This window comes from Gadus morhua, chromosome 11 (genome assembly GCF_902167405.1).
Source record: "Gadus morhua chromosome 11, gadMor3.0, whole genome shotgun sequence".
NCBI lineage: Eukaryota > Metazoa > Chordata > Actinopteri > Gadiformes > Gadidae > Gadus > Gadus morhua.
The window spans coordinates 1,519,128-1,545,739 of NC_044058.1; the positions used below are offsets into that span (position 1 = coordinate 1,519,128).

The 26,612-nt window shown below is 42.2% G+C and overlaps 1 long non-coding RNA gene across 2 annotated transcripts; it reads right to left on the reverse strand.

Annotated features, from left to right (window-relative positions):
- Positions 1–24,994: 24,994 nt before the first annotated feature.
- LOC115554464 (uncharacterized) lies at positions 24,995–26,331 on the reverse strand. Of its 2 annotated transcripts, XR_003978604.1 has the most exons (3): positions 26,094–26,331; positions 25,931–26,012; positions 24,995–25,329 (listed from the first exon to the last, which is right to left on the reverse strand). It is a non-coding gene; the product is annotated as an uncharacterized LOC115554464 (long non-coding RNA). The 2 variants fall into 2 exon arrangements; XR_003978603.1 differs by having other exon boundaries at positions 25,931–26,327.
- Positions 26,332–26,612: the final 281 nt, after the last annotated feature.

The window sequence follows — 26,612 nt, forward strand, 5'->3', positions numbered from 1 at the left end:
TAATTAAAATAGGTAGGTCTACAGACTTGGCATTAAACACCACTGAAAGTGTTATCTTTTACTACAGTATATCTGCAAAGAGTCACATTTATACTTACAATTTATATTGATGTAATTAGATAAATGAATTTGATTTGAAGGTTTATTTTGGTTATTGGTTATTGGGTTTATTTAATCAGAGTCATACAGAAGAAATTGTGTAGATTATCTATTGATTGAGTAGTTTATTTTGATAACAATGCTAAGAATATCTGATGTGGTGTAAAATAAGAGATGACAATGGCAGCCAACATAACCAGCGTTAAATCTCCTCTCTTGCCTGTTTTCATATTTCCCTGTACACACAGGAGACTGTAGATCTACCTACACAACAATATATTATCCAGATACCAAGAATCAACAGATTTTCACGAGTATATGATTACAATCATGAATATAATTTGAATTAAGCTCACATTCACAAACAAATATATTCTAAATGAATACTAATAATGAGCAAGCATGACAATACTGCAAGCCATTACATCATGTCTTCAGGCCAAAATCTTGTTCTTCCCAGACCTACACCCTAGCCATCCAACACGCATATCTGAGAATCAGGCTTCTCTTTAGCAATGACAAAAAGTTACGAGAGAAATACACATTAACTTTTTGTTATCTCATAAGCGGCGTGGTGCCGGCTCCTTTTGACCTTTTGACCCCAGATTTCAAAAACGTGGCCACAGGGCAGCTGTGTCTACACACCTTAAGCCACAAATGTACACCTCCATCCCACAAAAAATGGGGACTAGAAACTAACCTCTGTCTTATGTACATTTACTGTACTGTTGGAGGTCACGCCCCTTTTCCGGCCTTTTCGAGATAGCTAGGGATGCTAAAATGTGTACACACATTTCCCGGGGCCCCGAGAATGACATATTCGAGATTTGGAGTTCTAGCCCTTAGAGAAAAAAAGTTTTCCCAAATGGTCATTTGGACAAAGCCCCTCAGAAGTGTTGCCTGCAAGACCTAATGGTTCAGAATGTGGTGGAAAAACAGTTTTTGAGATAGGATGGTCCTACCGCCCTGAAATTTGAATACCTTATTCTAGGGCCTAACTGGGACCCCCGCACCGAAACTTGGCCCGGTCGGACCCCGAGTGCAGGAAGGGGGGGCCTGGACTTTCATAATCTTCGCTCGGTGAATGTAAAGGATGTTTGGTCGGATGTTATGACGAAGAATCATAATGTGAATGGGAATATTCTATAAATGTCTTGATATCATCTTTCGTCTCAACACTTCTGCTGCAGCCGCTTAAAGTCTCACTCCGAGAACCTTAAAATATGAATCAATCCATTAGAAGTATAAAAATATCTTCCCGGTGGGGTAACGGGGAAAAAAAGATGTCCTTTGACATCTACGTTTCGAGGCGATTGCAACAGTGCCACACATGATCATATTTGAATATGTTTCGGGGTAGAAATTAGCTGTCGATTTTGGAGGCCTTTATCAATAATGACCAGCTATAGATTTGCTTCCCGATGGAGATTTTTGACAAATAACATGTTATTTAGCATCTACACGTTAAGCTGAGTCCAATGAGATCAAGCTCGCCCTCTTGCTACACCAAGATCATGTCCTAGACCTAGGTGTACCATGTAAAATACATGTTACCATTTGCTAGAGTGTCGTGCTTGCTTTCATTGGACTCAGCTCAACGTGTAGATGCTAAATAACATGTCATTTGTCACAAATTTCTATCGGGAAGCAAATCAATAGCTGCTCATTATTGATTAAGGCCTCCAATTTCGACAGCTAATTACTACCATTAAACATGTTCGAATATGCTCATGTGTGGCACCGTTGCAATCGCCTGGAAGCGTAGATGTTGAAGGACACCTTGTTCGCCCTCTTACGCCACCGGGAAGATATTTACATGCTTCTGATTGACTACTGAATTGATTCAGCTATTCCCCCAGAAGTCTGGGGTCAAAAGGTCAAAAGGAGCCGGCACCACTTTTGAGACAAAAGTTAATGTGTATTTCTCTCATAACTTTTTGTCATTATTAAAGAGAGGCCTGATTCTCAGATATGCAGGTTGGATGGCTACGGTGTAGGTCTGGGAAGAACTTCAGGCCAAATCTTGCAAACGAGCCGCTGGGTGCAGGTGCAACGAGATGGAGCACTTGCTGAGTCATTTCCTGTAGGGCTGGAGCCACAGGTTGAAGCGTATGCGTCCTTTGAGACCCCCTTTGATGTATAAGAGACCTTTAGGTACAGCTTACTTAAATGTGGTCGACCCAGTCACCTATTGCATCACTTCCTTTAGGGCTTCGGCCTTAATTGATCATTGTAGTATAATTGAATGCCCTCTTTCATATATATGATACACAGGGCCGTAGCACCAAATCCTGGGCCCCTATACTATAGGTACTAATGGGCCCCCCTGCGCTAAGTTGTTGACGGGGGGGGGGACGTGGCCGATGCGTAATTATTATGATTATAATTTTTTTTTTTTTTTTTTCATGGGCCCCCCCTCTGCCTTGGGCCCCCCCACAACTGTCCCCTTTGTCCCCGCAGTCCGTCGGCCCTCATGATACCTCCACCACTGGGACGTGGCAACAATTCTCCAAATCCATATGGGGAGGGGGGGGGGGGGGGGGGGGGGGGGGGGGGGGTGATGCTTGTGGACAGTAGGGTTGTACACTTGATGACTACATGCTCTGTAAGGTGACCTTGGGTGTCTTGAAAGGCGCCTCTAAATTAAATGTATTATTATTTATTATTACACTAGACATAAATAGGAAGCAAACTCAGGAGAAGGAATGACCTCTCACAAATATTTATTGAATAAATTGTTTCAAATAACCCTGCCTCGTTAAATCAATGAGCTTGGTGTTTTGCTTTCAAAAATAGGTTATAGAAGAAGTCTAAACTGCAAAAAATACAAACATCCAAGCTGCCTTTTAAGGATACCTTGGTATATCTGTCTATTTTTTAACCATCGGACCTTAGTTTACGAGTATTTATTTATTTATTAGCAGCGAAATGCATTGTGTGTGTGTGTGTGTGTGTGTGTGTGTGTGTGTGTGTGTGTGTGTGTGTGTGTGTGTGTGTGTGTGTGTGTGTGTGTGTGTGTGTGTGTGTGACACGCTATTTTATGTTGAAATGCGACGTAATCCAGCGTTCACGAAAACGTACACTGTCAACGTATGCTTTTGGCGACTGGGTTGGCGCTCAGATATAAGTGTTTCTAACAAGATGATATCATTAAAGGTTACATAAAGTAACGGTTTAATAACACAAACGCAGGAAACACGTGAGCTGCTAGTTTAGCGAAAGCAGCGTCCCTAACAACCTGACGTCGTTGAAACATGCGAGCGAGCCGATCAAATCCTAATAACTATAAAACTAAAGATCAGACACAATCACTGACTGAAGATTATGCAAGTAAAAAGTATATTTCTCGCTAGAAATGTTATGTTTCGGTATGGTAACTGGCTATGGAACGAAAGTCTAGGAATCGTGTAGAACACGTGTGAGAGATAATAACTCTGGCTACTTCCAGCCACGGGCTGAGGCCCGTGACTGTCCGCGGGTGTCGCTGAAAATCTCTGGCCCCTTCACCTAGTGTGCACAGGTAAGGGACCGTCAAGTGGGCGTGGCCTAGTGGGCGTGGTGGCTTCGGCTTCTTCAGGTGATGTCTTCTGTGGTGGAGCCGCCTTCAATAAGGTCTTGCTCCCCTAGTGGCTATGTATAGTATTTACGGCTTATATGTTTGGTCCTGCTTCATTGGGTCTATGTGTGGGTAGCTTAGATTCTTAAAATACGTAACAGAACGAAATGTAAACCCATGCAAATAAAGACTTCATGGTCATAATCATTTAAATATCATTAATCTCCTGAGGGTGGTATTCTATTTTTTTCAAGAGGGCTGGAGCCACAGGTGGAAGCGTATGCGTCCTTTGCGAGCCCCTTTGATGGATAAGAGACCCCAAGGTACATCTTACTTAAATGTTAATAATAAATAATAATAAATTAAATTGATATAGCGCTTAATATGGTACTCTAAGACGCTTTACATATTGCCCTATCAAAACTATGTTAGACAGACTAGGAATAAAAGAAAAACAGAGGTTAAACATGAAGAATAAGGTGGTAGTTAGGTGGGGAAGGCTAGTGTGAAAAGGTGTGTTTTGAGGGCAGATTTGAAAGAAGAGAGGGTTGGAGAGACTTTGATGTGGGAGGGGAGTGAATTCCAAAGGGTGGGGGCAGCAACTGAGAAGGCCCGATCACCCCAAGTCCGTCGCTCAGTCCGTGGAACTTGTAGCAGGTTGGCAGAATTGGACCTGAGGAATCGGGAGGGGGCGTGGTGATGGAGGAGGTTGGCAAGGTAGGGGGGGGCTAGGCTGTTGAGGGCCTTGTAGGTGATGAGTAAGATTTTGTAGTTGATTCTGTGTTTAATTGGAAGCCAATGGAGTTCACGGAGGACAGGTGTGATGTGTTCTCTGGAGCGGGTACCAGTGAGGAGGCGTGCAGCTGAGTTCTGGACATATTGAAGTTTTTTGAGGACTTTGTTGGTGGTGCCGTAGAGAAGACCATTACAGTAGTCAAGCCTGGATGAAATGAAAGCGTGGATGAGTGTCACAGAAGCGGTAGTTGACAGGTTGGGGCGGAGGCGGGCGATGTTTCGGAGGTGGAAAAAGGCAGTTTTGGTAATATGGTTAACATGGGGGAGGAAGGAGAGAGTGGGGTCCAGGATAACTCCAAGGTTACGGATTTTGGTGGAGGGGGTGATGGTGGAGCCGTCAATGTTAAGGGTGAAGTTCAGAGTGGATTGAGTGAGGGTGTCATGCTGCTGGCCTTGCCCCTCCTCATGCTGCTGGTCTTGCCAACTAGAACATAAAAAAATAAATCTCTACCTAAAGAGAACCAGTTTTCAAAGTGAATATCAGCTTGGAAACATAACATAGGAGGCCTATACCAAAACCTCTATCAATCAGTACCCCTATCTATGGGAATGAGTCACACCAAGTTTAAAGCTTGTAGGGAGAGAGTGCAATGTGGCAGAAGTTAAAGTAATGTGCTTTAATTTAGAACTCTAGATGGTGGTCTATGGTGCTATTTCACTTCATTAATGTACCGAGTTTTAACACAAATCATATTTAATTGACATATCACTATAGTTAATAATTAAATCTTAATATAAATGCTTTCTAACTTCTTAGGGGTTAGGGGCTAACGAGTCAGTTGTAACAGCAATGTAGTAGTCGTATGGCAAAGGTAGGTTTTTCCCTATCCAAGCAGTGGCACGCCAACCAGCAAACATTTCCTCGACCTGCGTCGAGGTGTATAAGTCAAGTAGATGTCGAGTCACAACCTGACTTTATTTCGAGCATTTGACGACATGAAAACATAATTTTGGAATTGGAGTGTTGAAACTGAATAGACACTGCCAGCAAGCATTTCTGCATTTAACAAGTCTAATATACGCCGGGTCACAACGTTACTTTATTTCAACCATTTGTCGGCATGAAAACATATAGGCCTAGGGAAATGGTGATTTAGAGGACAGCTTGTTTGACACTTTTGTAACTGTGGCTCCCTCTCACTCCTTTCCACTGTGTATTTATATCGATTGAACGAGAGGATGTAACGATAACTCCACGAAAATAAAGGCTTGATGGCTATAATAATTTAAATATAATTAACTTATAAAGCGTGTTACAAGACACCAAGATGATCTGGCTGGCTGACTAAAAAGGCACTGTCTTTGGAACTTATAACACAGGAGGTCTGGATGCCGACGAAAAAGCATTGCGATCATAAAAGCGTGACCATCTGACAAAAGCAGAGCTATGGTAAATGGATTCGATCCGACAACCTCCTGCCTACAGGTCAAGCGTCTCTATCAAATGAGCCACGGGAACTGAACTGATTTGGTCTGCTTGTCTTGGTAAGCGATTGGGCGCAAACACTTCAAATGCATTGGCTGAGAGAAAAGAAGGGCGGAGATTATTAGCATACTAGAGGAACGCCGTATTTTACGCGCGTTTTGATGTTCAAAATGTATGGCAAGCCGAGTGTGCCACAATTCGACTTCAATTAAACGCGTTCTGAAACGCCAGCACGCGTGCCCAGAACGCGTTTTGGTTTTCCAGAACGCGTTCCGGCGTTTCAGCGCGCGCGCCCAGCGTTTCAGCGCGCGCGCCCAGCGTTTCAGCGCGCGCGCCCAGAACGCGTTCTGGCATTTCAGCGCGCGCGCCAAGAACGCGTTCCGGCATTTCTGCGCGCGCGCTCAGAACGCATATTAGCATATTAACAGCACGCGTGCTGTTAATATGCTAATGCGCTCCTCCCCTCAATTTTCTCAGCCAATAGATTTGAGCCGTTTTCACCCAATCATATGCTAGGGCAAACACACAGACAACATCAGTCGAGACCAGAGCTCTTCTTTCGCGAATCAGTTTCTCTCACTCCTAATCAGGAGATTGTCGGCAGGTGCTGGTTGGACCGGGACCGCAGTGTATAGAGCCTGCCCAGACAGGCTTCTCCCTCCTCCCGGCATTTGATTTCTGCTGTTTGTTTGTAACACATGGACTGATGTTCACTTAATAACAATATAGTAATAACATACTAACTAACTAATATAAATATATGATTAATATATTCCTCACCATGACCTGACGTGTAGACACTGTGAAAAAGAAATAGGAAAAAGGTGACCAAAACGTTTCACTAAATTAAAGGCTATGAGTGAGTTTGTAGGTGAGTTACAAATGTATCAAGAGTAGAGGCCAGTTTAATGTGAAAAGGGATGGTTAAATGGTAAATGTTGTGAATATTTTGGGGGCAATTTTGGCTGCAATATTTTCTGCATTTATATAGGCTATACACCAACTATTTATGTAATGTGACAGGAGCAGGATGGAAGTCTTCCTAAAGGGCTTGGTCTGTTGGGTACCAATACCTATGGTTACCAATAGTATCAGTTGTAGTAGTATCCATCTCCTCACCTCCCTATATTATATATATATATATATATATATATATATATATATATATATATATATATATATATATATATATATATATATAGTTTTTTCTATCTGTCTCATTCCAACTGATGAAGTGAATTATACCTCGTCTTATAGGCTACTACCACGTACAGGCTGAAACCTGCAACTGCATGTTAATACTTCAGACGGACTTACTTCTAATGGAATTTTAACTCTAACTTCTGAACTCTTTTATTGTTTTTATTGTACTCAGAAGACGAATAAGCTGACTCATGTAATGCTGTAATAAATAAATGTAATAAACGATACGCTATAAATAAAAGTATTTTTTAATTATGTTATCATAGTTGCCACGGCACTTACCATACACAATGTTCGGTCAAGTAGCTTAGATAGTGTATAGTCAAAGTGTATGTACTTGTAGTGTTCACCACCTCCACATTAACCACCTAATTTGAAACATCTTAACATCTTTCGACTTTAAGAACGACACAACAGAAAAGATTCGCGAAAGAAGAGCTCTGGTCTCGACTGATGTTGTCTGTGTGTTTGCCCTAGCATATGATTAGGTGAAAACGGCTCAAATCTATTGGCTGAGAAAATTGAGGGGAGGAGCACATTAGCATATTAACAGCACGCGTGCTGTTAATATGCTAATATGCGTTCTGAGCGCGCGCGCAGAAATGCCGGAACGCGTTCTTGGCGCGCGCGCTGAAATGCCAGAACGCGTTCTGGGCGCGCGCGCTGAAACGCTGGGCGCGCGCGCTGAAACGCCGGAACGCGTTCTGGAAAACCAAAACGCGTTCTGGGCACGCGTGCTGGCGTTTCAGAACGCGTTTAATTGAAGTCGAATTGTGGCACACTTGGCTTGCCATACGCGTGCTGGCGTTTCAGAACGCGTTTAATTGAAGTCGAATTGTGGCACACTTGGCTTGCCATACTTTCTGGCGGGGATGGCTTGCCATACTCTCATGTCTCATGCATTCGGCGTGAGACACACGCAATTCAACCCATGCACACGCTCGAACCTGGTCTCACTAAAATACGTGACACTCTCACGTTATTTAATCTATTGAACGTGATCAGGGACACGTAGGCCTATTTTATAAATGTTGTATTTCAATTGGAAGTAGGCTATTTGTCGTGTCACTAAGCATGACTTCCAAACTAAGGTTCTGTCTAATGTCCCTTATGGAGCTCCATACAGATCATTCATTGTTGAAAATTGTCCGTGATAACTAACAAATGACAGCTTTTGCCACCCGTTTCTACTTAAAATTGTCTGTGATAACTAACAATACGACAGCTTTTGGCCACCCGTTTCTACTTTCACCTTTGATACTGAGAAATTGTGACAATACACGGATATATTAAAATGCAGGTGCGCTGCTCTGTAGGCAAACCGCGAAGGAAAAAAGGGTAGCTGCTTCATCTGTTCTTTTTAGAATTGTATGTCTTGATGTTTATTTTATCTAGCCATTCTCTTGTTTTTGGCTATGTGAATGAACGTCCGCGTCGATGCCTTGATCTCAAGTCCAGTGTCGCGAGCGGACGTTGCCATGACATCTAGAAATCATACCGTATTTAATGGGTTGTAGTGAGTGTAACATAATTCACCTACAGTATTTTGTTATGTGTTGTTCTTTCAATTGTGTTAGGCATGTCGTTTACTGTCTTGGTGGTTCAGGGATCGCTGTCCCTTTAAGGATTACGAGCGTCTCATGACGTCAGAGCCCATGCGGGATTTGTTTACTTTCAGCACGTTTTGATTTCCTGTTTCTCTCTTACTAAATAAACGAGTCACACAACTGTGTGCTCAACGTGCGAAATTGTATCTCTCACTTATTGCAATTTCCACAGGGTTATCATTAATATTGATGTGTAGGGGTTGATTATAACTCGGTCTTGGGGAATACTCGTATTCTGATAGGCTGCAGTGCGTGCATTAACTCCTGATATAGCACTACAGACTGTGCCCTATACCACGAAGCTCGCTGAACATACCCAGGCTTTCTTGGGAAAACCTGGCTCGACAGAGCCGCAACTCGCAATCAGAGTTAAATGGTACCACGAAGCTCACCTTAGATTAAATTAGTTGAACCAGGTTTTCCGCTTTAGGTTTAGTGCGCGTTCACGTGAAAGGGGCGTTTTTTGCGTCATTTTTCTCACCTTTAGGATAGATCAAGCAGTCTATATGCGTATAAGTGAAAATATTCTGCATATTGTCTGTAAAATAACTATGCCAAATGCAGAATTGTTCGCCATTAATCCAAATAAAATGATGATTTAAAAATGCATAAGCAACGTCCATCCTGCCTTATTCTATCATTTAGGGAATTCACTTTAAATACACCCTATTTAAGAAATGTATGGCATGTTTTCGACCGCTGAGAGGTAGCGGCTCTAGCGTATTGGAATGGTATAAGACCCGAACGCCAGCGACCGGGGTTCAATTTCGCCGGTCTATCATATGCATTTTACCCCCATAGATGTGGTGCCAGCACGGCCTTGAAAATATGGGTTCAAGTTCGAAATAAGCACAAAAATATAATTCCATAAGCTTTAGTGAATAAGTATTCCATATGCATGAGAATTAGGACTTTTTAAGCTTCACATAAATCTGCATCACTTCGGAGTCGAACCCCCCGCGCAGATATTCAAGACTGACGCGCTACCTCCACTCTAGCACACTGTCACGGAAACGCAATGCGCAACAGTAATCATTGTGTACGTAAGGTCCAAAAGGACGATCAAATAACGAACACCCTCTGATGAGAATCTGTATCTCTCATGAAGAACCCCAATTTCGTTGTTTGCACAATGACAATAAAGTCTGAAATCTGAATATCGTCAGACAATGCCAAGGGATCGGTTCTGTCCCGTAAAACCCTCTGTCTCCGGAAAGACGCCTGTACGAGAAGTGCGCCGGGGTCCACGGGAACACCCACAAATGGTGACGCCATTGTCAGAGGAGGGGCTAGGAAGCTGCGCACGCCGATTTAAGTAGCCGATCTCCGGCTAGACAAAGCCGAAAAACTGCTCCCGACCAGGTTTGGTTGCGAGCATAAGTCACCATGGTGATACAGCGACGCTAAAAGAGATCGACTTTCGTGGTACAACTAACCCAGGCTTGGAGCTCAACATACCTCGCTAACCCTCTAAGCGAGCTTCGTGGTACTGCTAAGTAGTTCCAGTCAGTGTTTAGATTCTCTGCCCGAGCCTGAGCCCGACGCGGGCCGGGTATACTCGGGCCGGGCCTTTGATCGAGCGTTTTTATTTTGCCATTGGTTTATTGGCCTAATCTGAGGAGAAATCTATGCCATAAACAGAACTATTATAGGCCTTTATTACACGGGTCTTCTCAATGCCGTACTTGCATGGGTAGTAGTCCGGTGACTTCCCAAGCGTCTTCCGTTGCTAAGCGACGTCACCGTCTTTGCGGACAAATTATTTCTCTGCTGATCAACACTACGAATGGCCAAAAGACTTGTATCCCCCCCCTTAAATAAATACTATGGCAGAATTATTATTATTATTATTATTATTATTATTATTCTCTTTCAACTTGAACCTGTGTTTTTACAGTAGAGTGGTGGAGGGATGACGTATGTTGGCCAACCCGGAAGTGAGCGAATATACATAATTAGACAATATATATATATATATATACATACAGTATATTGTGGCAGACGCCAGGGAGGAGTGAGGGGAGTGGTAGGTCTGGCAACCTGCTGGCTCCACCCCCAAGCCATATATGGACTTCCTCCCTTTAACGAGGCGAGCCTGGGGATCATTAAGCAGGGGTGCTTGGGCTTAAAAGGAGGTAGCAAACGACAGACAGGGGAGGTTGGAGTTGGAAGAGGAGCTAGGGCCAGGTAAGGACAGGCAGGATCTGTGTGATCGCCTGGAAGCACAGAACGCCCAGAGAGAGAGAGAGACAGGTGGAAGGTGTTTGACGGACGATAGCATAAAGAAGGTGGATGTCCCTTTCCCACCCTGGTTTTCATTTATTCGGTAAATAAACCATTCTGCACTGGAACTGCTGTGTGTTGTGTCATTTATCTACTCAACTTGGTAGCGTGGAAACCCCACACCCACTGGCCCGCTACACATGGTGGAGGATCCGGGCAAGTAATCCCAAGTTGAGTAGATAGACCAACACACAGAGCAAACATGGAAGCAAATGTGGAGGCATTGTTGAGGAGGCTATTAGAGGCGAACATGGCACAGCTAACCAGTAGCCAGGAGTGCTGACAGCCGGTCAGGTCGGCAGGGCTGCAGGTGCGGCAGTGCCCTGTCCTGGGCCCCAGCAGGTTTGTCTCGCCATGACAAAGACAAATTTAACACTTATCTTGACATCAACAAAGTTTACCAGACAAACAATGCCAGACTGTAAAGGGGGTACGAAATGAAACGAGGTACTGAGCATCAGCCTTTTGAAGACGAGCAAGGGCTGCTGGTAGCATATGTGATGCTGCATTAAAAAAATAAAAGCAAGCGCCCAGAGGAGAATTGCATCTGCCAAATCCTGACCACCAGTAAACACTTGCGAAGGACCAATGTAGACTTCACTCGTTGCAACAACATAAGCAAATTGCCCGCAAATAAAATCCCCTACAGTTTAGGATAATCACACAGGTTATGCGAGAACATATTTATGTCCGGTTAGGCCTATCAGCGTTCAACCGTCAAACTCAGTGCAGTGCAGTCCGGGGTGAACTGCAGCATGGAGGAGAAAGTGATTGTTGCCGTTTGCGACTCTCGGAGCTCTATATATAATAGTATATAATATAATATAATATCACGGCCAAAAGCTCTGTGCGCCTCCGGATGGCCGTAGCGCGGGGAGCTATAGGGATTGGGCTTCTCGGGAGTCGGGGTTTGTTTACCGGCGTTGCTATGGGTTCCCTGCTTGTGTGTTCCAACGGTTTATTAGGTAGGTCTATCTAATAAATGATGTCTTTGTGCGCGCCTATCGCATGATTTTAGACTCGACGATTTCGGTTGAGTATGTGGGGATTTTTTCCGTCGCAATTGGTTTGCACATTTTTAAAAGTGGTGGGGACAGAATTCGTATTTCAAATAGTGGGGGGGGCATGTCCCCCCCGTCCCCCCCGTAATCGACGCCCATGGTAATGCACCATATTGGTTTGCCAACCGCCAAATAAACACGAAAGAAGAAGAAGAAAAAATGGCGCCCATTCATTCCTATTTAAACTGCTCAATGGCGCAGGGCAACATCAAGGAGATATGCTCAGAGAATGTCTAATATGAGGAGAATGGGCACTCGCTGGTTAGTTCCGGTTTTCTGGAATGGCTGCAGTAATAATCTCTGTCCACGCGGGGCGCTCGTAGGCGAGTCCAGAATGAATGGGAGCCTATGGGGTTTTATCCTCAGAATCCACTTTTCTCACAATGTAATCTTTTGCCAAGTAATTTGAAAGTTGCGTTGAAAAGGTGGGGCTAAAATAATAAACTCAGCTGAATATTGCATTTTTTAAGGTCACGTATCTGTTCTAAAAAGGTCTTAAAAAAATACGATAACGTCACACATTGTCATACTGTCAGAGGTACTGCTTTACGGCAGTTTCTGAAGCACTTCCGCATTTCCCGCAACGATAATACCTGCTGTTGGAGGTAAGGCTTTTTCTTGCTTACTAGTTACAGAGTTTTAGTGAGCTAATATAAAAAAAAGAAATGCGCGAATGTTTTACATATGTATATAACTTACAGAGTGTTTTTTTTTAATCCTCACTAGTGCCGATGATAAAGCTTTTTTTTTAGTAACGATAATGAGCCATTTCTTTCTCCTGAAATAGAAACCTGGATTAGAATCATAATTTTAAGACTGCATCAACTAAGTTTACATCAGTAAACAATTTCCTAGAGAGCAGTGTTCTGTTGTACTCCTCCTCATGCCTATTCCTTTCTTGATCTCTACAGTTGGACATTGATGCTGTGCAACGGACAAGTCTTCTTCCTCTGTCCTTTTTCCCTGCCTCTGTTCTGTATGTTCAGTGTTGTTAAATTATTTATCTTTTTATTTTTTATTTACTATTAGTTACTGTTCTTATTGTGTTCTTGTTGTGATGTTTGAATAAACTTGCCTTTTGCAATGTTGGTATAATGTTTGTATAATTACTGTTATACAACTGTTACTGTTTCAATGTGACCCAGACCATATTTCTCATTTAACAAACATGCGTAGCTTATAATGTGTTGCAGGGCAGAGCAATTATATTCAATGGCTTAAAACAAACCCATCTGTAAAGATCAGTGAATGCATAGCAATCAATGACCAGTGGTGTAGATGGTTTTCGCTCTGTGCAAGGTCATTAGCCCAAGTAAGTCCTACAAACAAAGAACTACAGTAATAGCAGATGTTGAAGTTGTTAAATCGTTAACAAACAATTTGTATGGAACAATCGGCTAAGGTAAGTTAAGTGCTTGAGTCTCGACACTCGCGATTTTACCCGGGCTCCAGCGCAACTTTCCCTACCAGGTGCAGCCCAGGCCCCCAGGATAGGCATATACTTCCGCAATCCACCCGTGCTCAGAGGCCAAGCCTGGTATTGCAGCTGTTTTAGCTGGGAGTGGACGGGGGTCCGTCATTTCATGTGGCCCAGAAGTAGATATCGCCGTCCACTCCAATACAAGTGGGGAACAGGATTGTGTCTCCGCAAAAAATGTCTGGATATCAATCAAAGGCTCATAATTATCTTTCTACCCTGTTCTAAAAAAATGTAAGTTTTTTCTTTTCAAAACGCCTCCTCAAGCGTTTTATTAGCAGTTGATGTTGGGTGGGCAGCTGAAAGGAGCCGTACTGAAACAAACGGCTCCTTGCTATGGACCTATTTTGAAGTGCACGGCTCCATTAACTTCCGAATTAAATTAAATTCCGAATTAACTCCATTAACTTCCAAAGTCTGAGATTTGTCCTTTTACTTAACATGAATGGCGTTGAACACGGATATATAACACACATCATTGAAATAGCTGTAACAGGCACGGACGTATTGATTACCTGAATGATTATGGGAGACCTACGTAATTTTCATAATATTGTTAATTGTCTAATATTAACATTTCAGTTGCGTTGGTAGGTATTTCATTTTCATTTGCTTGTTTAGCTATGTATGACAGGGTTATGGTTAGCTATGTATGACAATTGACAATGTTGGTGTATTACAATTCAATATTTGGGTAGGCTACTCCAACTTCGTTGCTGGTCGATATGTAAACATTTACTTTTATATAAATTATTGATTGCATTCTTCGTAAAATAGTTAGTTGGAAGGAATCTGTTTCTTAAGCAATAACATTGAACTGAATTTTTTAGGCCTATACGTTTACTATGTTACTATGGTATTATATGGAGCAATCTTACATATTTATGAAGTTTCCAGATCAATAAAGTTCTATCTCTTTTTATTTGAACTGCCTGTATGTCCTCTTGATTATAGTATTACAGTGTGTACCTTGGTTATCAGCTATCATAGAATGGTGTCAATGTGGTATTGGCATATATATTCCAGAATTTGAAAAAGGATATGGATATAGAGTGGGTGACTTTATCAGTATACTCAATCGAGATGGCCACAATAATAACCGCTCTTAGATGGGTTGTAGATACTAAGTTGGTGACAATGTGGTATTGGCATATATATGCCAGAATTTGAAAAAGGATATGGATATAGAGTGGGTGACTTTATCAGTATACTCAATCGAGATGGCCACAATAATAACCGCTCTTAGATGGGTTGTAGATACTAAGTTTTATAACAGATAATTCAATACGTGAAGATTTGGTGATAGAGGTAAAGCATCTTCTTTTAAATATTATAAGCCTTGGTTTAGTTATTCAGTTCTGTTGGATTCCAGCCCACCATGGAATATATGGCAATGAAATTGCTGATAAATTAGCTAAAAGATACTAACCTAATTAGAAGAATTTAACCTTAAGTATATATATTTTTTTATTTTATTTTTTATTTATTCATTTCTTTTGTTAGTTTGTTTTATTTTGTTTCGTTAGTTTGGTTTTTTCTTTGAATTTATTTTTACGATTTAAAGTATCATTTGCCAACGTCCTTGTCACAAACTCCTGTGTAGTAGTCAAGTAGGTGGCGGTATATGGGGAAAAACTATGATCCTGTATGTTGCCATCATGGACATAATAAAGGATGGACCACGGACTGGAAAATGGCCGCCCATTCATTCCTATGCAAACCTGCTCAGTGGCGCATGGCAACATACAGGAGCGATTTGCTTCCGCGTTATGTGGCCAAGACACGTGACCTATTCCGTGACGTACCGGATGCAGAGATCTTCTTCTTCTTCTAGTTTAGTGGCGGATCATAGTTTTTCCCCATATACCGCGACCTACTGGACTACTACACAGGAGTTTGTGACAAGGACGTTGACAAGGACAAGGACGTTGGCAAATCATACTTTAAATCATACAAATAAATTCAAAGAAAAAACCAAACTAACGAAACAAAATAAACAAAATAAAACAAACTAACAAAAGAAATGAATAAATAAAAATAAAAAATATATATACTTAAGGTTAAATTCTTCTAATTAGGTTAGTATCTTTTAGCTAATTTATCAGCAATTTCATTGCCATATATTCCATGGTGGGCTGGAATCCAACAGAACTGAATAACTAAACCAAGGCTTATAATATTTAAAAGAAGATGCTTTACCTCTATCACCAAATCTTCACGTATTGAATTATTTGTTATAAAACTTAGTATCTACAACCCATCTAAGAGCGGTTATTATTGTGGCCATCTCGATTGAGTATACTGATAAAGTCACCCACTCTATATCCATATCCTTTTTCAAATTCTGGAATATATATGCCAATACCACATTGTCACATTGAGTTAATGGAAGTTAATTCGGAATTTAATTTAATTCGGAAGTTAATGGAGCCGTGCACTTCAAAATAGGTCCATAGCAAGGAGCCGTTTGTTTCAGTACGGCTCCTTTCAGCTGCCCACCCAACATCAACTGCTAATAAAACGCTTGAGGAGGCGTTTTGAAAAGAAAAAACTTACATTTTTTTAGAACAGGGTAGAAAGATAATTATGAGCCTTTGATTGATATCCAGACATTTTTTGCGGAGACACAATCCTGTTCCCCACTTGTATTGGAGTGGACGGCGATATCTACTTCTGGGCCACATGAAATGACGGACCCCCGTCCACTCCCAGCTAAAACAGCTGCAATACCAGGTTTGGCCTCTGAGCACGGGTGGATTGCGGAAGTATATGCCTATCCTGGGGGCCTGGTTGCCATGCGCCACTGAGCAGGTTTGCATAGGAATGAATGGGCGGCCATTTTCCAGTCCGTGGTCCATCCTTTATTATGTCCATGGTGCAGCCTCAGGTAGCCTAGGACCATTCATACAGGAGCAAGCAAGAACGTTACCCTTTTCTGTCCTTGGGAAACGAAAAGACGGACAATCCGTTTCCACTGTTAGAGCAGTTTATCATTGCATTTACGAGGCATTTCTTTTTTAAACTATCTTTATTTTCGAAAAATAGACAATGACAGATGAAATGATATTGAGCGGGACATTGACTGTATTATTTAAGGTGGTCATACCGTACCTACCATGTATATAACACATTGAACATTGAACACAAGAAATTGAAGAAATTCCATTATGCCCATGTACTCTGGCCATACATAACTATATAAAAAATAAAAGGGCCTGCAGGAAAATATAAATACAGTACCCAAAAAATTAACTTCGACGGAATGTTTCTGATCGTGCTTCAGCTTCAGATGCCGTCAAGAGGGGTCTCTGGTCGTAATCCGTCGCAAGTCCGTCCCTGACCAATCAGCATTCATTAGCAGAATGCTAGCGTACGGCCAACAACGGCCCAAACTGTAAGAAATCGAAAGGACATAAGTACTCATTCATTCGACTTTTGAACGATAATCTATATTGAACTTGCGGAACCTACAATAAAATTTGCGATATTTCAACGACAAGCAGGGGAAAGAGACATATTTAGCCGTCTAGCCCCATAGACTCCCATTCATTCTGGACTCGCCCGCGATCACACCCAGTGGATGTCTGATGGAACTACAACCAAGATCGGTACAATGGGGCGTATAGGAAGTGCCCAGGCTCTTCGTAGACGGGCTCTGATATGCTTCAGAATCATGGGTCCATAGCCAGGCCCTACTTCATGACGTACTGGATGCAGAAATATTCTTGTTTTTTTAGCATTGTTATCATTGTAGCATCTTTAAGCGAGAGGTCTGAGCGATCGCAGTCGCATTGTTTACCGACCATGGAAGTACAGGTTACTAATCTCCCGATGATTCTCTATATGTTTAACAATTATTATTTGAGATTAGTTTGCCCCTTTTTGACTTTATAAGAAAAGCACCTTGTATATACCTTTTTGAATGTTAAAACAGAACCTAATTACCACTCGTTTTTTTTTAATATATTTCTGTTTCTGAAAACGAGAATCAAATGCACAATATATAGGACTACACAGATCCATCAGCTGGTGTACCCAGGGAACTCACAAGGTGTTAGGAAGCAAAGGAGTCTGAAATGATCCCACATGGTATCATGGACCTATTATGTGTGGGAGCAATAAATAAGACAGATATGATGGTGGCGGTGCCAGCCCCACGTCAGGTTTCAAAAACAAGTAATCTCAAACTTGATCCTGAATTGTGTTTAACATGAAATATTGTACAGGGAGGGGGCTGTGGCCACAATCGATGGAGGAGGCAGTCAGGTGTGCAGGAAGACAACAACAGGAGTATGATGGGCAGGGATCTGACATGGACAGGGAATTTTTTATTTAAACATTCAGAGGAAATCAGGCCTACTGTAGGCCTATGTAAATAAGATTAAAGATGTCTAGGATAGTATAAATGATAACTGTAAATGGCAGGTGTACTTTGCTTTTGATGGAGCCATAATATTATATTAATAAAAAGCATTTTATTGATGGGCACCTTTCAGGTCACTTAAGCACACCTTACATGCATAATTAATAAAATATTAAAAACACTTGGGTGGAGCGTGTTTGTCACTTATGAGAAAGAACTGGAGTAACGGAATAAGATGCAGCTGGGCAGGGCGCTGAGAGGTGATGCATGAGGCATGATGGTGACACGGCAGACAAGTAGAGGAGCATGATGGACTGGGATCGGATGAGGAAACAAAGATTTTCTAACTTAAGATAAAATATACTCTGAAGTTTCCAGTTTCTGCAAACAGAAGAGAAGTGGTTAAGTTAAGTCTTTATATCATTAATAAGGTAGACTGTGACAAACAATCAAAAAATAAAACTAAGTCTTAGTTTAAAGCCCACTCACCACGTCAAGGTGCAGGCCAAGAGTGTGAACATAGAACCAAGACTCACATCAAAAACTCAGACAGTCACAACATGAAAAAAACACAAATACATGAAACATGTACATAACTACGAGACCATAGACCCACATCACAAACTCAGACAGTCACAACATGTAAAAAACATATAAATACATGAAACATTTAAATAAATACGAGACCATAAGGTATGTTTGGGTTTCTCTTTTTTTATTGTAAAAACAAATTACACATAACATTAAGAAAAGAGGGGAAGAAAATAAAAGTAATAATAGATAAAGCTAAACTCAGTTAGTGATGGGCATACATTTAAAAATTACAGAGGTCACTGATCGGATGTGCTGTTCAAAAATAAATGCACTATTAAACTATGCCTTGTGCTCCGTTATGCAAGCTCCAAGTCTACAATTGAACAATGTCTCTTTGCAGTTTTGAGTGCTTTGTGCCAACTTGTGCTCCGTCATGCAAGCTCCAAGTGTCACACTGCAACCCTTAGATGCATAAGTGGGTCAAAAATGACCTGGTGAGCTTGTTTTCTTGAAATATCTTCGTAATGAAAAATTTTTATCATTTCATATTCCAGGTATTCCTCAAAAAACTGTTTTTGATATAATGCCATTTACATTTTTAACTTACCCTTTTAAGAAATTTTTGTTTTTTGTTTACTACCCCAAGCTTCCATAAGTGGGTCAAAAATGACCCACATGCATTTTCTATGGAATCCAATGGGAACCTTTGATTCTTATCAACTGTGGCTGTCAGGAATAAATTAACTGTGGGCCACACAGACTATATCAGAACATGTATCAGAAGTGTCACCAACATAGATATATACAGTATATATTAACTAGATGCATCGTCCGCGGTGCTGACCCTGGAGTCGAACGTCACCACTGGCAGGTTTTCAAACGGGTTGGTTTGTTATAAACGTCATAGATGTAGGTAGTACATACTTGTGAATAATTGTTAGGTTCTAAGAAAAGTAGAATGTTCTAAAATAGGTACAATATTTCCCTTTACAAATATACATCAAGAAAGGCTGCATGTTGAAATCCCCACCCTGTGCAGAGATGTATTTATGTAATTATAACCATGTGTTTTCATATGAAGTGAACATTAAACAGAACAGATAGGTGCAATAAATACACACGCACAAGGTATTCATGTTATTTATGTTAAATTAATATATGGGCTGCTAAAACTCAGCAATCTATTGTGTTGGTAACTTCACTCAAATCTATCTACAGTCAAGTATGCATTTAGACAAATACGATAAAATATGAATATAATATGTGCAACCTTTGTGGCTGTTCAAGACACACTGAAGGCATGATGCCACCATAGGTTTGAAACCTTAAAAAAGTGAGAAATGCACCCAGATATATTAATTATTGTCAACATTTTCAATCAGTATTTAAGATTAACCACACTAAAAACAACATATTCTAAAAAGCCTTGTGTCAACAACAATCTAGCAATACTATTGTCATACTAGCCCCGCTGTTCCTGTGTAACAGGACCTGTATTGTATATAATTCCACTAAATAACTACCAATTATCCTAAAAATAAAAGTCATAATATTGTAATATCCTACAGGTGAAAGGTGATCCCACGGGTTCTCGTTTCGAGAGTTCGCAGATTAACGCATCCGTAATCTGCGAGTCAGCAATTTGCTGTAGAATTCATTATGTAAGACAAACAAACCCGATTGGAAATCATGTGCAACTTCAGTTTAATCATGATCAAATTAAATTATATTGAAAATAGCAATTCTGCCTCTCCCATCGATGTAAAATTACTGGGTAGCTAGTAGCCTACCCGGCGTGATGCACAACTAAGCTGCACGATTAAGTTTTTTTTTCGAAGAGAAAAGCTGCAATTTAAACATGTTCAAGCATCCAGAATTATAACCACGTTAATAACGTTTGTTAGAAACCAAACCGTTTGTAAATCCGTCCAGATTTCAGCGAGATAAGAGTATTAGCGTTTGTGCAGTCTTACGTCCGCTACAACAGATTCCACCAGAAAGCTTTACTGTGGTAATGCCCCGTTTACACCATCCCGCTAATGGCCGCTAATGGCCGATGGACCACCGATGTGGAAGTCGGGGTGATTCGGGTGACATCGGGCTAAAAATGTATTGATCGGGTCAATTTATCGGGGTAGCATTTACACATACTCGATGTTAGAACGATAACGTAACGATTTATGCCAGGGAAGACACCCGAAGTGCGTTTGGCGTCATTTGACGTCATTTCGAATGACGCCAAACACGTCAAACGACGCGTTTGGCGTCATTTGGCGTCATTTCTGGAGAAGGCAAAGGGGAGACTGGTTTAGACTGATATTTATTTATATATTTATTTATATTACAATAGCGATTTTATAATAATAGAACGCCGGTTCTAAATGGGCGATGTACCCTGTAATTATAAAAGTAGGACATCCATCCATCACCCCCTATTTATACCCAAGTGGCAGATTGAGGGTCTTCCTTAACACAATCTGTTCACTCACAATCGTTATTTGTCTAGGGTTCTCGAGGGTCTTTCGTGTGTTGAAGTTGCCGATATAAAGACGATAAAACACGATAAAGCGCGGAAGATTAACGAATATAGCCGATGTGCCCAGGAAAATTCCCGAACGATTTGCGATGTCTTACGTTATACTCCCGTTCTATTCCCGATTATAGCCGATTAGCCCATAGCAACACCTGGTAACCGATTCTACCCCGATAGACCCAAAATTAACAAACATGTTCGTTCTTTGCCGATGTTGCCCGATGTTGCCCGATCATTGAGCATTTCTTCCCGTTTCTTCCCGTTGTCTAACGATGTTCCCGGGAAGAGTAACGGTGTTTCCCGATGCAACCACGCTATTTGCCGATGTTATAACGATAGCTGCTGATTTAGCCATCGGGCACCATCGGGGCCCACTATCGGGTAGGTGTAAACAGGGCATAAGATGGCGGCCTTTGGTGACGTTCTAGACGCCGCCGTAGGGCATCTAGTTAATATATATATCTATGGTCACCTGAGTGTCACCCCTCAGGAAGATTATTTTACACAGCAAGAGCTGATACGTGTAAGTATTATCTTCATATAATATGTGTGTGTGTCTTTCCAACCCAGTCGCCAAGAATAACAGTCTTTGGTCTTGTTTTAAAAGTGCTCAGAGTTGGGGCAAGTCTTAAAGTTTATTCCAGCTAAATTTGTAGCATGATATAGTGCTGCCCAACTGGACAGAGTAGCTTTTGGAATCATAGCAGAAATAGCAGATTCAAAGTAGAATGAGTAGAGTCGTTTTCTTATGAGTGGTAGACCGAGTGCATCATAGTTACATCAGAGATTAGTCAGAGTGTGTTTAAATCATGAAGAGTTTATTTAAATTCATGATTTGTAAACCTTCTGCAAGGTTTGAAAACTGTGCTTGTCGATATGAAAGTGTGTCCTCTAGAGTGTTTCCCTTATGTATTTGAATGGTGTCTGTGTGTCTTTCCCCTCAGGCATCACCGTTCTCCTCTCCCTGACTGTCTTCATGCTGATGGTGGCTGAGATAATGCCTGCTACCTCAGATTATTATTATTTCATTCATGCGTACTGGCATCTTTGAGCAAAATACCCCCAAAATTTTTTTTTTTTTTTTTGCCAACAACACCACCGACTGCTTACCACCTTGACTGAGACATTTACTGGGGGAAACACTGGCCTTCCTGGACGATAGAGGAGTTTGAAGGAGAATGTGGATAGTGCTGCTAGCCACCTATAGCTCGTCGCGTCAAGTTTGGCCGTTGTCAGGATGTAAGTTAGCGGATTACCCGTTACAGCGGTGAACTGGTTGCCGTACAGATAGTCGCCGAACTTTTCGGTGACCGACCACTTGAGCGCCAGGAACTCTAGCTTGTGCGCTGGATAGCGGCTCTCGCTTCTTGACAGCCCTCTACTGGCGTAGCCTATGACTCTGAGTTGGCTCTCTTGCTCCTGATATAGCACAGCACCGAGCCCGGTGGTACTGGCATCGGTGTGCAGTATATAGGGTTTCTGGGGGTCAGCGAAGGCTAGTACAGGGGCTGTAGTGAGGCTCTGGATGACTGCCTCAAAGGCTTGCTGGCAAGCTGGCGTCCAGCGCCCCCCGAAGGGCTCTTTTGGGTCATGGTATTGGTTTGTTTTCTGTCTTATGTCTGTTAGTTTCGCTTTTGATTTCTTGTGGAGAGGTGGGTAGCCAGAGGTTAAGCTGTGGAGGGGCTTTACGATGCTGGAGTAACCCTTAACGAACCTCCTGTAGTACCCAGCGAAACCGAGGAAGGATTTCAGCTCCCGTAGGGTCTGGGGGACAGGCCATGTCTTCAGGGCTGAAATCTTCTCAGGATCTGTCTGAACGCCACTTCTGGAGACTATGTGACCCAGATAACGGACGGATGTCTGGAAGAAGACACATTTTTCTGGGGATAACTTCAACCCAAACTCTTTGAGACGAGTTAGCACTCTCATGAGTCTTTCTTCGTGCTCCTCAAGGGTTCTGGAGAAAACTATGACGTCATCAAGGAAGACCACCGCATCTTTCAAATGCATATCCCCCATGCACCGTTCCATTAATCTTTGGAACGTGCTGGGGGCATTCGTCACTCCTTGAGGCATTCTGTTGAATTCCCAGAATCTGAGCGGACACACAAAGGCCGTCTTCGGTTTGTCTACCTCTTCAACCTCGATCTGGTAGTACCCCGACTTAAGGTCGAGAACTGAGAACCATTGAGAACCATTGAGGGCCGAGAATGTGTCCTCCAGCTTTGGAAGGTTGTACGCGTCCTTTATAGTCTGGAGGTTTAGACGCCTATAATCGATGCACAACCGGACTTGGCCGTTCTTTTTCCGGACTACCACTATGGGCGATGCAAATGGTGACTCTGACTCCCTTATAACTCCCGCATCAAGAAGCTCTTTAATGTGCCTCCGGACAGCTTCAATGTCCTGTGGGTGGATTGGTCGGGCACGTAGTTTGAAGGGACTTTCATCTGAGAGTTTTATGTGGTGTCGCACCTGGTCCGTCCGGCCAAAATCCTGGTCATGATGTGCAAACACATCAGCCATGTTGTTGAGCTGCTGAGTGATGCGTCGCTTCCATTCGAGTGGGACTGGGGAATCAGATTATGATTGCTTGGCTATGCTGTGCTCCTTTAATATGATGGTCTGATAAGCACTAACCTCTGCAATAGTGCACTTAGCTGGAATGACGATGTCATGGTCAGACTCGTTGCTTATGACGACTGGTAGCTTATGGGGCCGTAGCTGGGGGAAATCAACGAGACCAGATTTTACCAGCAGGCTACCTGGCAAGGGGGATGATGATGGATACTCAATGACGACGGATTTCTCATCCTGAAGACCAGTGACAAGGGCAACTCCTTCCACCACTACAATTTCACCGGCTGGAATGACTTGAGGCGTCTTGCCTTGCATCTTTACTACCCCCTGGTGGTTGTTGCTTGCCTGCTTCCGTCTTAACTCAATGACCTTGAAAACTACTTTGTAGCCGTGTGGGAGGGGCTGGCGATTGGTTAAGTCAGTCTCTGAGTAAATGTCAAACAGTACATCTAGAGTGTTAGTACCTATGAGCATGAGGGACTGTGAAGTGTCAGGAACAACTAAGGCAAGTGTATTTACATCTATTGGGACTCCTACAAAGTCTTTTGGAAAGGTTATGGTAATTTCTATATAGCCAAAGTAAGGCACTAGCTGGCCATTTGCACCTTCCACTTCTAAGAGGTCATGAATCGGCTTAATCTTCTGCTCTGAAAGGTGCTGCTTGTAAAATGACTCAGGTACAGTGGTAACTTGTGAGCCTGAATCAAGAAGGCAGTTGACCTCTTCACCTCTCACAGTCACTTGGGCTGTGCTCTTGATGCCAACCAGCCGTTTGGGGAGTCTAAACGGTTGGTCCTGCGTTGGATGATGTAAGCTGGAACATGTTTGAGCTTTAATGTTCTCTGTATGTGTAATGTCTTTGTTGATCTCAGTAGGGGTTTTGTCTTCCTTGTTTACGTCTGAGGGACGTTGTTGACTCTCCTCAGCCCGTTTGTCCCACAACAGGAACTGTTAGTCGTTTAAAAGTAAGTTTGAATCATTTTGAGCTTCCCACTGGCACTGTTTTTTTTCCAACTGCCTCTTCTTTTCTGCCACTAGGTCGGGGTTTGCGGGGTCGGTGCAGCAGGGGGCAATGTGCCCATCTTCGCCGCAGTTAAGACAGTACCAGGGCTTGGGTTTGTATGTCTGTTTCTTTTTGATTTGTCTTTGCATGTCTGTATCATTTGGCTTTGACATCCTGCTCTGTTGCTTCCCTGCAGATCCCTTGTTGCTAGCTCCTTTGGTGTTTTTCTGTGACATGTATGTAGTTAGTTGGCTTTGCAGACTTGCCACTTGCTTTCTCAGATCCTCAATAGCACTGATACTGCTCTCATCCTTCTCCTGGCTGGTTCGCCACTTCTGTAACCAATTTTAGGAGTGTAAAAGTGAATTACAGTATAATATAAGTTGGACTAACAAGACCAGGACCAGAATCAGAAGAGACCAAATTCGAGAGGAGCCACTGTACTGAGCAACAACAATGAGGCAGACACAAGAGTAACAATTGAGTAGCCACTCTTATATTTTACAGTGAACAAAGTAATTTGTCTGGTTCGTACAAACTGCAAAATATTATACCAAACAGTAAGAAAAATAAAAAAAAGTAGTGTGCACACTTAAAACAAAAATGTCTGTTGGGGCACTTAAAATAAAAGGAGTTGTTGCAAGTTCACCTGATTCCAAGGTTCCTTGTAGTGTAATGTGAGTGTATTATTTGTGTGAATGAGTGTGTACGTGAATATCTCCTCGGTGCTAATCTTCAATCAGGGTAGTTCTTTTACAGCAGGAAGTTGTCCTGAACCTCAGACTCTTCAGTCCTCTAAAAAACCTGACCTGTAGACACACAATACATTCAACACTATCCATTCTCAGATGCATCATTAGGGATATCAGATATCAAAAGATGCACACAATTACATCTTATTCTGACAAATCTTCATCTCTATTCAATTCTCAAATCTCTGTCTTTGTTGTACAACGTTCAATCTTTAGTGTATCATTCATGAGAACTAAATATTTAAGTGCTCACACATTTACCTGTTCATGTGAACAGTTTAAATAATACTTATGGCAACCATTAACATACAAAACCATTAATTATTAACATCTGAACCATGTGCAAATAACATAACAGTACACATTTTGAGTTAGACTCAGAGGTATTAAAGAATTGTGCTTAGTTCACTCTTACACTATAGGCCTATTCATGTCCGAGATCTGCACCAAAAATTACCCTCCAATTGCTTTAAACTCAGTTGGAATAACATACATGTCTTCAATAAATTGCACAATACAAAATAAACTATTGTTTTACATTCATCACATTCACAACATATCAAATTACTTTTTTCCCTAATATCACCACTGCTTTCTTTCAGCACACGGAAAACAACAGGAAAATAGCATCAGAGCAGCTAAAGAGCAAATTTCTCACCGTTGCTCTGTGTATCAAGGTGGAGCATGCCGATGCCGAACCTCGTAGCAGCTCTCCGGAGGACAGGCAAGCAGTTAGCCTGCTAAGCACAGAGCTAGCATTAGCATGGACGACGACGGTAAGCGTCAAGCTATCTTTTCATCGGATAATTAACTCGTCTTACCGACGTAACTCTCCTTCGTTCAGCCACTTGGCTCCTGACCTCCACTGGGTAAGTGCTCCGACTCTTTTTCCTTTTTCACAGGTTTCACTCTGGGTTTTTTTCTCTGGTTTTCATCTTCTCCTTAACACACAGCTGCCCTCGCTTCTCTGGCTGAGATCCGAAAAGACTGGAAGAGCAACGCGACTGCACTTCCTCTCCGAGCCGACAGGCTGAGCGTGGCCTGCGTAGCTTCTGATTGACTGCTGAGAACTAGGTACCCTACGTGGGACCATGCGAGTTGAGCGGTGCATTCAAAATAAATAAGATAATTAAAGTAAACAGTCTCTCTTCTTTTATGGTACTAAATTAACAGTGTTTCTTACACCTGGTTACATATAGGTCTGGGAAGAACTTCAGGCCATAATCTTGCAAGCGAGCCGCTGGGTGCAGGTGCAACGAGATGGAGCACTTGCTGAGTCATTTCCTGTAGGGCTGGAGCCACAGGTTGAAGCGTATATGCGTCCTTTGAAACCCCCTTTG